This window comes from Falco naumanni, chromosome 2, assembly GCF_017639655.2.
Source record: "Falco naumanni isolate bFalNau1 chromosome 2, bFalNau1.pat, whole genome shotgun sequence".
Taxonomy (NCBI): domain Eukaryota; kingdom Metazoa; phylum Chordata; class Aves; order Falconiformes; family Falconidae; genus Falco; species Falco naumanni.
Genome location: NC_054055.1, coordinates 74,955,911 through 74,969,548, shown reverse-complemented (window position 1 = coordinate 74,969,548; position 13,638 = coordinate 74,955,911). Strand labels below are relative to the sequence as shown.

At 40.6% G+C, this 13,638-nt stretch overlaps 1 protein-coding gene across 4 annotated transcripts in view; it reads left to right on the top strand.

Moving 5' to 3' along the window:
* The window catches only part of P2RY8 (P2Y receptor family member 8), a 36,561-nt gene that overhangs the window by 15,858 nt on the left and 7,065 nt on the right, over window positions 1-13,638 (top strand). Inside the window, exon 1 of one of the 4 annotated variants that reach the window (XM_040584896.1) lies at window positions 11,472-12,517. The exons of the other annotated variants lie outside the window; for them this stretch is intronic. The gene's annotated coding sequence lies outside the window, so the exon portion shown is untranslated. Of the gene's footprint in view, window positions 1-11,471; window positions 12,518-13,638 lie in introns of those variants that run through there. 4 annotated transcript variants of the gene reach the window in all.

The window sequence follows — 13,638 nt, the reverse complement described above, 5'->3', positions numbered from 1 at the left end:
TGCAGCAGAGCAAGAGAAAGAAAAACACACACAGAAAAGGAAAGGATACTAAAGCTGCTCTCCGGGAATTTGCATTGCCCGTATGTTTTTATAAAAGGCTTGCTGAGACCTTAAAATAAAAAGGACTTGGACCTGTTTCCTTCAGTTCTCTGAATGAGTTTCAAAACACTGGCCTTTTCCATCATTTGCTTGCCAAACCACATTAAACCCACTGTGGGCTGTAATGCTACGTGACTATCACAGGCATCGGTGACTCCATCTTGCAAGCCCCACCAAACCTCTCCAGTGCCGGGCTGGTGCCACACGGAAAGGCAGGCTGGCAGCCACCTACATGTGCAGAAACTATGCCCCAGCCCCAGGTGACTTCAGCCAGCTGGGGACATCGCAGGCTTGGCAGGTCTGTGGGAAAACCCTGAGATGGCCCCAAGCCCCTGAACTTCCCATGAGCAAGCAAATACCATGGGTTCCAAAACAGAGATGGGAACTAAGCAGTAGCAAAAATTAAATAACCTCCACTATCCTCAGAAAGAGAAGTGAGAAAGTAGTTGGTGCTGATCCTTCATAGCGGGCAAGGGTGCATGTTGTGTTTCCAAAAGCACAGTCCCACCTCTGCTCCTGGGAAGCTGAGGGCATCCTTGGGGTTTCAGAAGAGAAGCTGGCTGCTGTGGGGGCTGCAATCACATTTCAGCCACTGCCAAAGCATCCGGTGCCTGCCAGTGAAGGAGCTACCAGCGGCAATTCTCCTTTGAAATCTATGGCACTAGAAGAGAGTGAAAAAGGGAACCAAAACCTTTTGATAGGGAAGCCCTCATGAGAGCCCCAGTTTCAAGCCTGTCATTTTCTATCAAGTCTCATTTCTCATCAAATATTTTCATGTATTATGCATTTCTTTGGGACCAACAGGTTATATTTTTACCTTACATCGATGCTAATAGATTAGTCAGCTTTAGGGAAGGTTTTTGGCTGCTGGAACGTGCTTCTTTGCACAGTTAGTTCACAAGAAGGCCCCCTGACGCAGACTTGGTTTATGTTACCTGACTTCTCCCCACGGGTTCCCAGGAACGGTTCAGCAGCCAGGACCATTGCAGCAGGCAGGCTGCACGCCATCACCCTGCTGAGGAAGCCTGGTAGCGCGGGCAGAGGATGTCTCCGGCCAGCCGGCCTCCCCAGCAGAGAACAGGCACAAGCGCATGTGGGTTATTATTCCCAAGCAACGCTTGGAGTACCATCTGAGGGCCCTCTCTACCTTCAGCCAGAGCATCTGCTTTTCTGGGGATAAGAGAAGATGTTTTTAAGAAGAAAAGGGATTCTTTAGTGATATTAGAATTTCCTTTGGTATTTCTCCAAGACCTAATTCTGTACCTGTGTAGCAAAGGGCCAGGCTAATCAGTAGGCTCCCTTCTCTGCTGGGCTTTGCCGTTATCCACCACTGCTTGTTCCAATGGCCCAAAGCAATGGCCAGGACAACCTGGTGTGTATTTTCCAGCTGAGCATTTTAAGGATCCAGGAAAAAAAGAAAAGTAGAAGCTCTGTCTCCTTAAACATACTCACTAAACACAGGCAGGGTCAAACCTCACACACAGATGTAGACTATATTTGTTTAATTAAGCGGCAGAAATTATAGAAGTTTATTTGCAATAGGCTACAGGCCAAAGCTCTTAGGTGCCCTGATGGGGGAGCAGGAGACCCCAGGTCGGTGCCTCTGCTGCTGCCGAGGCTCCGGATGACAAAGGCCTGAGTCAAGAGCTGCTGCTTGCGAGGAGCTCCCCTCTGCACTTTGGACAGGTGGTTTCCACGAGGAGTCACATGTGTCATGCCTGAACACACATGTCACACCTCGGTGCATTTGCCCAGTTTGTTTAGGGTACTTGAAAAGTTTTGTTATTTCTGTATTGTTTGCTCTTACTGCTGGTTTTCTATCCCAAGCACATCGCTGCCACAGTTACCATCCTCATCATGTGATCGATGATACAGTCCTTCAGCTACAGCCTTCAGCCCATGGAAATTGGGTCTCATTTGTTGACGAAGCCGAATTGTTTACTGGATGTAACACAAAGCTTCCTGTAATACAATAGTTCCGATCCTTCAGTGACACGGCCTGTTTTGGCAGGGCTGTATCAGCATGTGCCCTGGCCATATAATTTCCAGCAGTTACTTTCTTTCATCAGACTTCTCAGATGCCTAAATTAGGTCAGATTCCAAGCTGAAAACCAGTGCAATCAGCCTCAACATTTTTACATTTTTTATGTATCTGTAGAGACACAAATATCTGTGGTGGTGGTTTGTTTTTTTTTTTTCTGGCTGACTCGTTTACGGGATCTGCTTCATACACTTCACACATAGAAACTGTGTGTCTGGTTCCTTCCTGGACTTAATACCTCTTCTTGTCCTTTTTTCTAAGAATACAGAGGATTTAATAACATTCCCACCCCTAAGTATGCGTCATCCAGAACTATATGCTTTTCTGTGCCAGCTGGCTTTCTCTAGTCTTTTTTTTAAAAACTATAACCTTAACATTTAGTAACAAAAGCCTTGCCCTGTTTTAGTTTAGGTCAAACTACATTTTCCTGAATACATGCCATCTGCACCAAACATGTATTATTGGTACATTTATATAATTTTCCTATGCATCTATTTTCAGGTTACATACTGAAGATGCAGAAGTGCCATAATATTTCAGACTACATCACTTAGATGTTGCTAGGGCTCCTAAGAACCCAAATTCTGCCACCAGAGAGCTGTCTCCTACTGCTCTATTGTTATTAGTGTCTTATCAGAGCATAATTCTTTACTGTGACAGTGATGAGACACTGCAACAAATTCCTCAGAGTAGCTGTGGATGCCCCATCCCTGGACGTGTTCAAGGCCAGGCTGGATGGGGCTTTGAGCAACCTGGTCAAGTGGAAGGTGCCCCTGCCCATGGTGGGGGGGTGTGTGTGGAATTAGATGATCTTTAAGGTCCCTTCCAACCCAACTCATTCTGTGGTTCTATGATAATCGTATCAGTCTTCAAAACTACCTCAGAGTCTGTCTTTAGGTATTCCATGACTTTCACAGTCTTTATCTACAACAAGCAGTTTTCAGACAGACCAAAATACCTGTAAAGCCCTTAACCAGCTCCCCACGAGCTGGAATTTCTCTTTTTTACCAGGTGACATTTTAATCTGTGCCACTAAAGGACCACCGTCTGTAGGAGCTTGTTTTCCAGCTTGCCATTCTCTGTCAGTAAGTGTCTGTTCTCCTCAGAAAGGCAGGGACTACTCGTCCGTGGTGGGACTGCTTCTTTATGGTGTGCTTGCATTCTTATGTTCTTTAGCGTATTTCTTTCCTGCCAGATTATTGTATTCGTTTTACTGTGTTAGTAGGTTTTAGTGGAACAGGACGGTTTTAATTTCCTATTCCTTTTAAACTATTTGGGTGAAGGGAATAGTGTTTTGTGATTTTCAAGTGCCAGAGGGTAAGCACGTTGTGGGGGTTTTTCCCCACACCTGAATTTTTACCACAGTCAAGTTCGGATTTGTCCTGTAGACTCAGTTTGAGAGCTCAGTTTGAGAGCGACCCCCTCCTTTCTCTGACAGGGCCATATGTTTTGCTTGAGGTTAGACCCCCAGCCTCAGCTAGACCTCAGCTGAAACTCAATAGTTTGATCCACAGCTGGGAGAAGAGTAATTTAGGGCAATCAATCAGCTGCCACAGTGTGTGGCATCTCACTTGGAGACTGAGTCATCACACCAAACCTTGTGAATATAGCTATATTTGGAATCACCTAAAGCTTGCATTTAAATTATGTGGATTTGTTTTATGATAAAACTTTAAAAGTTCTAAGTTCTCCATTCTTGGGGTTAAGCTAAGCATATTTTTAAAAAACTAATGCATTTTTGTGTAATTGTCCTTGTCACTGCATTTCACAGGCTTAGTCTATTTTTCCAGGTGGTTGAATTTTAGGTGTTAACCTTAAAAGGAAATTCTCTTTAAGACTGGATGAGCTCTGGAGCCCATGTTTTTTTTCTATAGTGTTTTGGGCCTAGTGAAACTCAAACTTTAAAGTTAGTCTGATCACTTTTTACATTAGGACTTGGAGGTCCTCTACTGTAGGATTCTTTCATTTAAAGGTTTATCTTACTAACACTTAATAGCTGAACAGCTGAAATTTCACTTGTAGTCATGAAAAAAGTTTAAAACTAGAAGAATGTTATCAATTGTAGATATAATATGAAACAAGAAAATAATTTCATCTATTACTATATATGATTATACAATATAATACTGTAAGATATATAATATTGTGCACGTATATAGGCACACATACATATATATATATATGATGAATCAGTAACACAGGCTGAAATATCATCTGATAAAAAAGAACAAAATTCTAGAACCTGGGGGGTTGATTATGGGGTTTATAGGTATTTCCTGAAGTGCTGCCTGCATCAGAATCACACTAAGGCCACTTTCACCCCATACTGGCCTGTGCTGCTTGCATGTGGTCACTATTTAAAATATCTCAGCTGTGTTTATTTACCTTAAGCATGTGGGCAAGCAGGCAATTCATGGCAGAGACAAAGTGGTTGGTAGTATATTGGCTGTAGTGTAGTATGTCCTATGGTATGGTAATGAATGCACTTTTCCACATGGTAACTTGGAGCCGTTTTGCAAAACTTTATCCCAGAGGGGTAAACAGTGTCCTTCGACTGTATAGGTGAGATCAAATACATAAAGTGGCTAATGAAATACGGATTCACACCTTTGATTATGTTGCAAGAATGTGTTTGCTTGCCCATATGCTTAAAAATAGCAGAATACCTCTGTAGGTAGTAGAAGAGATTGTGAGATACAGACTGTTTACAAATGGAGCACCCAGAATTAGCTCTATTAAGTTGGAGCTAAATGCCAAGGTCATAAAAATTATAGTTAAACACTAATTTTTAGTGTACAGGTCAATAAATAACATTCTTTAAAGCACAGATTTTTCATTAGTTTTTCTCAAGATAGCAAGATGCCAGTAATGATTTGCAGAGCAGTGGTGATCCAGGTATCTCAGGGCCTTCTGATAGCAATAAAGAGGAATTCAAGTAAAGCAAATAAGCTATTGCAATGCATTGTCGGCTCCTAAGAGCAGAGACTGGCTCCTCCAACAAAACCAGATGCAGAATATGTTTGATTTCTGCCTGTGATTATTTCACAGGTAGCATTCATATAAAAATATATCAACATATATCTTGACTATAATTAGGGCTCTTAAATACATCTCAATGCAGAAAGACTATGTTAGACATGGATAGAATCCCATTTTTCTCTTGTTTATGCATTTAAGTTAACTAACCGCAGTAAGGACTTGAAAGGAAGACCAGTGCCTGAACATGAGGGCATTTGCAGTGTGGTTCAGCTGGAGACCTGCTGCCTCACCTGCACTCAGGGACCTTCAGCCGAATGAAACAACAGCAGATGTGGTTTCAGGGTGCTATTCCTGTTGTATCTCTTTGTAGTAGTGTGATAGCTTAAGTAGTCACAAAGAAACTGAACAAGAGGTGAAACTTTTGTTAGAAACCTTTTTCTTTTTTTCCCATTTTAAAATCTTCATTTCTTGTATGTTACCAGTCATAGCTGTAGCTGGTATCAAATTGCCAAACTGAAGAGAAGTCAGGAAAAAACTTAACTGATAAGTTGGGGAAAGGGGGGGGGGGGGGAATTAATTGTTGCCTCTTTCTTTTTCCTTTGTGTGCATATATAACTCTGTTTTTAAAACTAGGTCATACAGTGTATCTGCTCCTGTAGTTAGCTACCGCAGCTGCAGTTATCAATGCCCAACATAAGCCATGAGCTTTTGCAGAGAAGCCAGCTTTCAGTTCTTTCAGCATGTGAACAAGTGAGTTTGCGTGAGCTTGGACTGGGTGAGCTGGCTTCTATCTCCTGAGAAAAGAGCTCTGAGGTGCTGTGGGCACAGTACACACCTGCCTCAGGCTTCACTGAGAGTTGCATGAACACCAGACCTGCAGGACTGATCCCAAGATAAATGAATCCTGGTCATACCATCTGGGCCTCATGGTGGTACTGCATGTGCCCTAAGTTGCTCCTCTCAAGACATATGCAGGAGACACATGGCTGTCCTAGTGACACATGGCCTGATCATATTACTATAATTAAAAGGCAGAATCATCCAGGGTACCCTGTGATTGTAGCTTTGAATACTATTGACTGCTGGTGACCATGTTGAAAACATGAAGAAACTTTCTCTAGCAGAGAATCACAACCACTTGTAAGAGCATATACACAGGCAACTGAACATCACTCAGGAAAAATACAGTGATACACAGGTCAGTAGTACAGATACAATTCAGGGTTCGCACTCTGAGCTGTGACAATAAGCAGTAAGAGAAGCTGTGCAAAGGTAGGAGTTGTGACAGCGCAAGATTTCTCACGGAGGTCATCCAAGGTGAGCCCCAACCAGTCTTTCCTTCAGGCGAGGCTGGAAAGCATTGTCCATAGTGCTAGGGAACAAAGAGACAAGCACAGAGCTCACATGTTTCCCTCTGCCATGGATTGCATACATTGCTGCCTACTGGTCCTTTGGCAGCCCAGGCACAGAACTCCTGATGAAATACATGTTGTCACCTATTTTCAGCAAGTATTGACAAGGGGTCCAGGGGAATGAGTGGACACAATATCAGTTCCAGCCATACAGCTCATTTGTTGTATCAAATACTTCCAGTAAGAGGCACGGTTTGACAGGAAGCAAGGCTCATCCTTTCTGTACATCTAGCTCTTCTTGCCCTTTCAGGAGTGGAGAATCAGATAGGCAAGAAAGCTGCTGAGTGCACATCAGTTTAGCTCCTACAGAGCCCCTGGGCTCATGTATTCTTCAGCCAAGACTGTTCACTAGTATTGATGTGGGAATCACTTCTATCTGATGCATAAAACCGAGAATGCCCAGTCTGCCAGGAGTTTGCCACCAGTACATTGAAGGCATCTGGGGAGAAAGCAGAGCCGTTGGTCCTGTAGGTGGGCCATCAGTAAAGGCTAAATGATACACAAGTGCAGCGGCAGGACCAGCAGAAGACAAAACCATTTTTATTCTGAATCCCAGCTGTGGCATCTTTGCTACACAGTTTTATGACCTGCAGTAAAACTGACTGTAGGTTTTGACAAACAGCTGGAAGAAGATGAGTACAGGTAAAATCATGCAATTGGTCCTATTCTGTGCCAATTCATTTTCATGTGGGAGCTGGTCATTTTAAAGGGGCAGCTGAGTGGTGCAAGTGTGAAAGGGGACAATGACGTTTTAGTGGACTAGTTCAGATTTTGACAGAATCCAAGCAATTACAGGCCTCCAGGAAACCAGGATCTGAATCAACAGGATGTTTAAATTGAGCTGGATTCATCTTCAAACACCTGCACTTACAATGGAAGTGACTACGTATGAGCTTGTTACAGTCACTGGAGATCTGCCCAGTACAGCCAGTGGCATCTACACTTTCCAGCTCACCCTAATATAGACAGATTTCTATGGATGCTGAATCCATGGCTGTAGCAAAAAACAGGCAAGAAAGGTGCCAGCTATACCCAAATCCTGCTGCTTAATGCTACTGCTCTGGAAGAAGTGTTGCATATTCATATAGATCTTACTTTACAAGAGGAACAATAATTCATCCTGTATTTACAAGTCACCAGTTATTACAGATCCAACACAGATGTTTTGGGATGTGTTTATTTCTCTAGGAGGTAGTAAGAGGGTTTGTACATACTGAGACCAGCTAGTGGAGGTTGTGGAAGAAGGCCTACATGCGCAGCCACGTTCTTTGATTCACCCCTAACAATACCGTTTCCAATTTCTGGCCCCAGTACATTACATGACTGTTAGAATTCCCCTACGCTTGTTGCTCAAAATATTTCCCAAATACCATGACAAATTATCCTTTCAGCTACCTGCAGAACTTGGTGGACTGTCCTGTTTATGGACTCCACCATATGTTAAATCAATCAACAGCTACAGACTGTCATATTCGTAGCACAAGTGCAAAAAAAAAAAAGCAATGTGTGAGATATTTTTTTTTCTTCTTCTTTTTAATCTCTAAAGATAATCTTCAAAAACATGCATGCAGCTCTACCTCAATTCCTTTGTGGACTGAACAGGAGAGGAAACATTCAAAAAGAGTTTCACAGATAAGAGAAATTAAAAGATAGAAAGTACAGATTTCAAATAGAATACATATATATACACACACATGCGTATGTTGTTTATGTGTGTGTGTGTATATATATATATTTGCTGTAAAATGCCAGTCAGACCATACAGATTCAGTACAAGACCATCAAGTTTTCTGAAGATTGAGAGATTCTGTTTTGGGTTTGGGCATCTGTCATATTGCCTACCACAAAGACCTTGCGCCAACAAACTGCTACTTCTTTTCCTGGCATATGAGGTCAGAAGGGAAATGATGGACAACTCTTTTTCCTCTGACTTTCACAACAGCTATGTGAGGCAATTACTTGTAGCAGGAAGTAATTGTGGGCTGGGCACCATTGTCTGTCAATCCTGGACATGGGCAACATTAGAAAGATTTAAAGTTATAAAGGAAATCACTTTGTGTGTATTTAAATTTAGACTTGGTCTGGCACTTTCTGTGGTCAAAGTTCTGTAAAACCATAAATCTTCACCATCTTGCCATAACTCAAGGACAAGCCACCTGCAAGAGGGCCCCCTGGTGCAGGACAACTCCACACTACTCAGGATGTCTGCCAGAGTGGTTAAAAGGAGCTTTTGAAGTTGGTTGTCCATGGCCAGACACCATATGACAAAAACTGTGGTCTAATGAAATCAAGGTTCCCTGCCAGGCACGAGCAATATTTCAGTAACTGCTTGCATGCATGCTTTTATTTCACCAAGAGGTAAGTTACCTTATGCTGTTGGGAAATATAAACATTCACATGGGCAGTGACCACAGAGCAGCCTAGAGTCCTGTAGAGTGAATTCCTGACCTGTTATGTTGAATTTTTAAAAGGGGTTGCCTTAGCTTTGCTAATCCTTTTAAAAATATCAGGCTTGAAAAAATTAAACTTATAAACCCTGTGTATGTAGGAAAGACCAACATATATACTATATTCTAGCTACTAGCTCATAAACTGGAACCTCTTTAAATCCAGTTTAGGATGCTTACTCTGACTGAAATTTAAACCAGCCTAGAAAATCTATCATCGGAGTTACACAAGCTGGGCTTCCATTGACTTCAGGTTTTGCTCACAGAATTTTAAAAAGCTGACTGCCTTGCACACCAATAAAGAAAACGGCAAGCTGCTTCATTTTGTAGTGCAACTAGCACTTAAAGTCATAGAATCACACTTCAGATGCTGGGTTTTTTTTTTCAATACTGGCCCACAGCCTTATTATTTCCATAGACCTGAATACTGCAGAAATTAACTTTTTAAAGACTACATTGACTAGTTTCACTCTGAACTGGGTTATTGACACAGATGATTGTGGCTGTGTTTATGCAAACCTTATCCAAATTAGGGTGAACATCGCTAACACCAGCACATAATCCTGACTTCGCTAATTTACGGTTAACAAAGGTGAAGGTTCAAGTGAACTACAATTCAACTGTCAGCAAAACTGCATAGTCTGGGACACACACAGGAAATGTAATGGTAGCTATGTAAAGTTAATTTTACTACTCAGTTAGTTCTGAAGAATTAGTATAGCACTTTCTTGCGATTTTTCTTTGCCTTTCACCTATATATTCAGATTTTACACTTAGTAAGGCTTCTTTGGTTGAATCTTGGCAACTGCAGTCCCTCAAGATGGAGAAGAGAAGCACTCTATTAGGCAGAAATTATAGGGTTATTTTTCTTCACCTTTGAATACAGCTGCTTTCATCTAGATTGATATAGCTAACTAGCTCAACAGTCATGTACCCCTCCACTACACTACAGCTGGTAATGCTTCTATATTTTATTTATGAAAAAATAAAGGGTTTTTTTTACCTCTCAATGTGAAATCCTTGTGGAGAGAAGTCACTCTTGTTTTACCTTACCCTAACTATTTGAGGTAAGAGCTATAACCACCATAGGGTTTACTTTGACTTGGTGTACTAAGATAAAGACTGAATTTTGTCTCCACAAGAGTTTTTCCCTAATATAGTGATTATAATGTAACTCTTTCATTGTAAGAAAAATATGCCACCTTTTGCAGTTTAGGCATACACATGGTTTACTTACATCCTTTATCTGAATAATCTTTGTTGAAAAATTAGAAATAAAGAACAGTTGGGTTTTTTTTCAAAAGCTAAATGACATAGAAGATTGGGAATATTGCAGCTAGTTAGATGTTTTCAGTTTTGTTCGTTTGCTCAGAAATACTTGTACACATGAGTGCACAGAGGGTAGAAGTCTCATTTCCCAAATATATTTAATCTAAAAAGAAGGTAAGCTAAAGCCTAGTGCAAAATAATGTCTTTGTGATAAGTTTCTGATCTTTGCAGTCATATTACTCAAAACAAAACAGAAAGAGAAGGAAAAAAAAAAAAAGAAATTAGCAGGAACAGGGAAGGCCCAATAACAAAGAAGTTTCTTAGAAGACTTAGGTTCAGATCTTGACTGAGTGAACCAAACCCTTGGCTTTTTGAGATGTAAGCCTAGAAGATAAAATTTGCATGAAAGTTTGTTGCGACGATGAGAAAGAACCATGCAGACAAAACCTGCACCCTCTTTCAGTAAAGCCTATGTTCGCTTTAAGGAACATGCAATCGGACATGCACTCATTTACATGCCTCAGTTTGGCGAACTTGAACATTTGCAGAAGTGTTTCTCTGAAACACTTAAATGATGCTTTAGGAACAATAACTGAGATGTGTTACAAAGGGCACTTTTTCTTCTTGTTCCTCATATTAAAACCCCTTACTCAATTTGAATATCAAAGTGTTTGCCACTTTTTCCACAACTCAAGATGACTGGTTCCCGGCTCCTTGCCCTCCTGGCTCCTTGTTCTCCTCATAGTCAGTTTACAATAGAGATTAAGTGTCTGTTTTCTGTGCTTGTCTGATATATTTTTATCTTACTAGCAATTCAGACAGTGCAGGAGGGATTGGGTCCCCAGCAGGAACACTGCACACTGAGGATCCCTAAGTTTTCACCAATTTTAGCTACATTTAGAGAGATAAACTATCCTGATCCTTTATCTCTGGTTATTACTTTGTAATAGTATTAAACTGAGCAAGTGAAAAACAAACAAATTTTCAAAAAATGCATCTTTTGAGAAAAAAACAAATCACATTCTTCAGTCACATTTGCGTTGATTCAAAACTGTTAATATTATTTTGCTAAGTGCTTACAATAAAATCTATATTTTCATTTTGCTTCATTCTCAGTCTGTTTGCAATTGAGTTGAAATTGTATTTTAGTTTGTTTTTCCTGTAATCTGAAACATGCCATCCTACATTCTTCATCTGGAAGGGTGTCTTCCCAAAAGTGTAATACTATCAAAGAATTTATGAAATAAGACCTTTTTGTTCCACAAAATAGTGCATTGACAGGTAGTGAACCAAAAATTATGAAACAGAATAGGTTTTGTAAGGCTTTCTGCTGCATGATATGTTTTGAGATTTATTTTTCTATCTCAAATCACAAGTGACAAATCCTTTTATAAAAGGGTAATTCTGGGTTTCATTTGGCTTTTCAGTCTTTTTCACAGGTGCACTTGACATTGACAAGAGAAATAGAATAGATGCAAGAGAGGAAACACATCAGTTTTTACTTAGCAGTCCCCTAAAATGAAAGTAGACATATCTCTACTGCTATTTTTCCATGGCAAAGAAATAACACAGTTGTCTTCTGATAGCTTACTGTTTGTTTTTTACTATACCCTTTAATGTTTAATTTGTCATCTTCTGTCAATTGAAGGGACAGGAACCACCATTACTGTCAAAAAGACACTAAGCAGCTGTTCACCTTTGTTTACAGTTACAGCTCGGATGAAAACCTGGTGTTACTGAGTTTCCAGGTGAGCTTTCCATACAGAGTGCCATGAGCCAGTGAGTACAAAGGGAAGCAAAAAATCCTACCCGGATTTAATGAAAGTTATTCCAGAGGCTGTAGGTGCTCTTACTTCCTAATATAAAACTAAAATACATCCATCCACTAAATGTTTTAAAAATGAGACAAGCAGATAAGTTTAACATTTTTCTTTCTATATCAGAATCGTGAGGACTGATGTAAAAGGCAATGAAACTGGATCTTCTCACTTGAAGCACCCTTACTGCATTTTTGTTTCAGTCTACCTGTATATCCATTTGTCTCTTGCAGTTTAAATACATCTCTCCCCAAAATAAAAGCAAAACAATGTCTTTCTAATGGGGATATTTATGTAACAGAACTGTATTTTTACAAATCATGCATATGAAACCTTAGCTGAGGGTTGATGTTTTAAAATTATCCTGCAGCAAAGTTTCTCTTGCAGAGAATCCATGCAAGCCCCACTGATTTGAATTGTGTTGAAAACCTGAAAGGAAACAACTCATAAAATGTAAGTGTAATGTAATTTTAATCCTCATAAAGATTAGTTTCTTACTTGAATTATGACCTTTTCAAGTTAAACCACAAATGACAGATGGAGACTGTGGTTGCAGTAGAGGAAGGACATAAAGTTACCCTGAACAAGATGAAAATATGAATAGACTGTTAACTAAACCCAAATAGATGCAATACTGGGAGAGGTAAAGTATGCTGAAAAGCTACATCGTGGTTCCAGCAGCTTAATCTGGGCATTAAAAGGCAGAGCTTCACAAGTAAGGGTGACTTAGAAGAAGGATTCAGGAAGAGAGACCCAGAAGGGTTTGTTAAAAGGAAAGTCAAAGCTAGAAGGAGGGTTTTCTGTACTCCACATTTCTCCAAGAGGCTATTTCTCCTCAAAAATGACTTGCAACAACAGTGCTTTTCATGCCCCCTCCCTCCCCTGCAGAAGACACTAGGGAGCCACAGCATCATTCTTCTTTTGCTTCTTGTGATGAACATCTTCCTTGCTGAAAACTGTGCCAAAGGGACCTGTCCTTTTTGGAGAGCTCTTGTAGGCATCTTAACCACGAAGTCTGGTGCCTTTCAACCCCTGTTCAGGAGTTGCCTACATTTGGGAGGCATTTGTGTTTTACTGATGGTAGTGTTCCACAAGTGCATAAAACTGGCCTTTAGCCAGGCCATGAATCCTGACACTGCTTTGCGTACTGCAGCATCTATGTGTGAATTTTTTCATCTCCTTCTTATCAGGATGTGCTCTCAGGAAAAGCAAGTTTAGAAGAAGATATGTTTGTGATTAGCCCCAACACAAAACTGAATGTCAGAGGTACTCAACAGCTTTATGACCAGTGTGACAGATTTAATGGAAATTTTCACCTATATTCCTACCTCCCAAGTACATACAATTTCTGTAGGAATAGTGTCTAGGGCTAAGTTCCCTTACCCTGTGACAGCAAATAACTTCCACTTGCAAAGGCTCATTATTAGAGCTCTGTAGATACTTCCATATAAATAAAATTTTTCTATTTGGGGAAGTTTAGGGTTATTGGGCACAAAGGGGTGCGTGTCACTTGAGCAGGATTATTGAGGCAATAGAGTTCATGAATAGGTATTTACTATGGTAAGTCATAAATA